Source organism: Pithys albifrons, chromosome 8, assembly GCF_047495875.1.
Source record: "Pithys albifrons albifrons isolate INPA30051 chromosome 8, PitAlb_v1, whole genome shotgun sequence".
In the NCBI taxonomy this organism is placed as follows: domain Eukaryota; kingdom Metazoa; phylum Chordata; class Aves; order Passeriformes; family Thamnophilidae; genus Pithys; species Pithys albifrons.
The window spans coordinates 28,269,185-28,274,200 of record NC_092465.1 but is presented as its reverse complement, the minus strand read 5'-3'; positions in this window follow the sequence as shown (position 1 = coordinate 28,274,200).

Here is a 5,016-nt window from a genome sequence, read left to right as displayed (position 1 = left end):
CGTTTCTTTTATTTTATTGTGCTTTTGTGTAAGGATCAAAAAACAGCCAGAGCAATTTAACTGACCTTGATCTGGGGGAAAACAACACAAGACTTCTCTTGGGTTTGCTGTACCATTCTTTAAAGAACAAGGGAAACTATCAGACTAGCTCTTTCAAGCCCTGCCAACATTCTGTTGAATGAAATTGAGAGCTGGGTTGCTTTTAAGAGAAGATCTGTATTTATTACAGGTATAACTTATTTGTCAGTAAGTAGTGATGAATGATTTGTTATTTCTTAGAAGTATTTGTTACTATTCACTCTTATGTCTCTAAATGAATGTTACTGTAAAGCTTTAAAAACTACCCCAAACTGCTTCAAAGTATGTGAAAATACCAAAGCTTATACTTAATCCTATTGATCAGATAATTAACTTGGCAGGCACTATGCACCAAAATAATCTGTGTAATATCCAGACATTAAAAATTCCATTGCTGCCACATTTGCTTAGTAACATAGAATAAAATGTTTCACTCTGCAATAACTACCTTATCCCAATATGACTTCCTGTATACTTGACTGTATTGTGAAAAAGAGAAAGAAAAATTCATTTTTTCCTTTGTTTGGTGTATTATTTATTTTTACACCTAATCTCTTTTAATAATTTGTTTTAAAAGTCCTGGTTTTCCTTAAATTATCTGGCATGCTTTAAGGATGCCTGGAATTAAGGCTAGAATAGAAATGGGCCTGTGTATGTTCTCTGCAGTGCTAGGAATTAGAATTGGCTGAACATCCTACTCTAAATTTTGTTACGCCATTAGTAACAAAGTAAGGAGGATATATTCTATAGTTTTTCAATCCAAACAACAAGATATCTGTGTCACTAAAGAGAAAAGCAAAATTAGGCAACAAATGTGGGACTGTAGATGCCACTACACAATTACGTGTTGTACTTCCATGGCAAAGAAACCAAAAATTTTAAGCAACCCTGTCAAAAATTACAGGTTTACAAAAAAGTCAAAGGTCCTACCAAAACATGGCTAAGATATCTTTTTTTTTCTTAAATGTATATTCCCACACAACCCTTCTGAGTGAGATAATAACAGAGCTTTATTTTTAGAGCCACTAAGCAACATCTGTTACTGTGTGAGTGCAGCTGTACTACTGAGTGGAGTTTGTCATCCTTGTATGACATTGCTCAAGGCACTGTTCATAGTGCAGACACTGGTTTTACTGAACTTTTCTTGCCTGATTGTTCCCTCAGACATTCCTGTCCAGTTGCATCATTCCCCAAAAAAGGTTAAGGTCTGTTGCACAAAATGTTTTATTGTCCCTTTGGCAGTAAAACCCAGAGTGCACATTTTCAAAAGCTGCTCTCGCTACTTGTTTTCTATCTCAGTCCAACACTGAAGTTCCTAAGAGTACTGAATTTTAGAATGCTGTTCAGAAAAACAATTAACACAGCTAGCGTTATGTGCAGTAAAATCAATCTTTTTAAATGTTAAAGACTGGCACTCCACTCATAGAGCAAATATACCAAGCATATTCACTGTTAGACTAGACTAGTTTAGGTAATATTCATGGAACCATAGAATGGATTGGGTTGGAAAAGACCTCCAAGATCATCAAGTCCAACCCTTTGTCCAACTCCAGTCCCTTTACCAGATCATGGCACTCAGTGCCACGTCCAATCTCAGTTTAAAAACCTCCAGGGATGGTGAATCCACCCCCTCTCTGGGCAGCCCATTCCAATGCCTGATTACTCTCTAAAGAATTATGACCTACATTTATGAATTAAGGCGGTATCATTGCATAGTTCAATAGCCAGATGGCAGCCACTGCCCTAAAAAACTGCTTTTGATTCTAATGAGCATATTTTGCCAATATTGTGGAATATAAAAATGTCTCGTCATCATAATGCATCCAATACTCATAAAGATTTTTCCGTCAAAGGTATATTAGTATGAATCCTGCTTGGGAATGGAGTATTCCCTGTGTATGAAAATAATAGTACAGATCTGTCTTTGCTGTAACCATAGCAATGGCCAGCAGCACAGATATGTTACAGTGAAAAAAACGGGCATAATCTGCAGTGGCACCTGCAGGTAAGGAACATGCATGGCTGTAATACCACAGTCAGAAAGCATTTTGTATCTGATGCTCCATTTCCTGAAATGCAGGTGGAAATCCCATCTCCATCAGTAGTCAAAAGGCTACTGCTCCCTTGGAAAGACACTTGTGATTTATCTCTTGGTTTTGCTTATTCTATTTGCTTATATTTACATTGTTAGCAAAATCTTCCAAATTTGTATGTTACAGAAAAGCAGCCAAATTATTCCAATACAATAGTGACTACACTGTTGTATAAACTGTCTCTCTCTGTAATCCCCATTTCAGAGCATAACAGGATAACTGTTCTCATTATGTGAAGCACTTGCAGTTTAGGGACCAGACTAACCGTGTTTGTGTTATTAACCTGTGGTGAAATAACTCCTGAAAAGCTTCATACAGAAATTTGTGTTGCACACTCAAACTATAAGCTTCTATTCTTTGCCAGATCAGCTTTTATTTGCCAGACTTTATAAATCAATGCAAGTGTATTTTCTACATGTGGCTAATTGAATTTAGGAGTATTTGCTTCAAGGGCTTTGACAGGAATGTACTCAGGACCCATGCTTGTCTTCCAATTAAATGTACCCATTTCATTGTGGGTATCAAAACACTAAGGGATTCATCCAAACTGTTCTAAATGTATGACAGGGAACTGATTTTACAGATGTTTTATACATTCTCTGTCCTCAATTGTAGGCCAAAGAGAAATCTGAAAATCTGAAAGTCAGATAATCCTTTTTAGAAGACAAATCCTTAAGTTTTTGATTTATATAACTGGGAGAGCTCTACAAAATTAAATACATCAAACCTGTTAGTAAATCATATCACCTGTGTTATGAAAGCATGTAAAAAGAAGTGTGTCCATGCCAGAGATTTATATCCAGAGCCCTTTGCATTGAAACATAGAGGACCATCTCTTCTCCATGACATCTGATCTTACTGGTAAGCTCCATGCTGCACATTTGTACTGATTCACAGTTCTAGTTTACATGAGTACCTATTGGAGACAATGTAGTGTTTCAACACAGAAAGAGGGAAGAATGAAGGAACTTGCATACAGCTTCCAAATGCTGCCTATAAAAATGTGGAAACCGTTTAATAAGCATATAAATATTAGATAAAGAGAAAATTGGGGAAAGTAAACCAAAGAGTATATTGGTACCTTAAGTAATGCCTTTGTTAAATGTGTAAATCACTCATTCTTCTTTCATAAAAGAAAATTCTTTCATAAGCCTGTAACCATACCATCTCCTTTAGCCTCTTTATTATCCTGTACAAGTCTTCATGTGTTTGTATAGAACAGGTCTAAGGAGAAATTGCATACTGATTCTCAGCAGGTAGCTGGTTTCCTTCTGAATCAGCACCAATCCAATGCTGCCTCTGAATATCAGGGATACTGGGATACCCTGAAATGACTGACACTACAGTGAGAGCCTGACCATACAATTTCAGTAAGAATACAGGTATTTTTCAGAACAAGGAGCTGTTGCTTGGTACCTGACCAATTTCTGGTGTGTATGATTATTCTCTGCCTCCTTTTCCCCTGTATTTCCAAAGACAGCATGACTCTCTGTGTGTGCTATCCCAGAGTACTGTGCTTCCACTGCCCTATTTTTAGCAGCACAAAAAAAATGACTCACTGTAAATGCTTTGAAATCCACCGAGCTGGGAGTTGCATGTGTCTAATTTCACCACATATGGAGGTGGCTTTTGTCTAGTTCAGCAGACGAAATAGCCCAGCATTTTAGATTTTAGTCCTCTTGGAGGGCAGCTCCAGCTGCACCACTGGCATCTCAGAGGAAATGGCTTCATGGAAGTTGCCAGTTTATGCCAAGGGAATCACAACACCCAGTTTTCTGGAGTAAGGCATTACTTAGTATTTATGTAAGATTATACAACAGCAAGCATACAACTTTCACACACCTCTACATTATCCTCACTGTGAATGAACAAGTTCAGATGGAGCAAGGCATGAACCACTTAGGGACTTAGATCTGTCTAAACTCCAGCCAAAAGACGTAGACACACTGAACCCAGGTCTGTAGCTGCTCACTGAAAAACGCTCCACTGCTTAATCGCTCCCAGGCCAGAGCCGTTCTGTCTGTCCCCATACCAACAGCAGTATAAAAACGCAGCGTTCAAACTTGTGCACACAATGAACCCAGGACCGCATTGCCACCATCACCGCCGTTCCCTCAGAGCAGTCCCCCCATTGCCTCCCTCCCAGCGCTCCTTCCATCCCTGCCCTCCCAGCGCTCCCTCCATCCCTCCCTCCCAGCGCTCCCTCCATCCCGTCCCTCCCAGCGCTCCCTCCATCCCGTCCTTCCCAGCGCTCCCTCCATCCCTCCATCCCTCCTTCCCAGCTCTCCCTCCATGCCCTCTCCCAGCGCTGCCTCCATCCCCTCCCTCCCAGCGCTCCCTCCATCCCCTCCCTCCCAGCGCTCCCTCCATCCCTCCCTCCCAGCGCTCCCTCCATCCCGTCCCTCCCAGCGCTCCCTCCATCCCTCCTTCCCAGCGCTCCCTCCATCCCTCCTTCCCAGCGCTCCCTCCATCCCTCCCCCACAGCGCTCCCTCCATCCCTGCCCTTATGAGAAATAAATAAACGGGTTTTTTTCAAGCAAATAAATTAAACAAGGGTTACTAACAAAAAAAGGGAAATGCATGCATTTTAAAGCATTTTCTTTTTTCTAATCTATAGGCGTATCGCGAAGTTGTAAAGTTCCTGAAACACATCTGGGCAGGTACCAGGGAAATATGCGATCGGGGATCAGGTATTGCGAAATAAATACAAATAAAGTAAAACCCCAACACCACGTGGCAGACATGGAGGCTGCCATTTTGACAAGACCCCGCCTCTTAACATAACGAACCGGAGGCGAAGGAACGCGCTTTCTGTTACGTAGACGGCGTAGAATTTGGAAGCCTT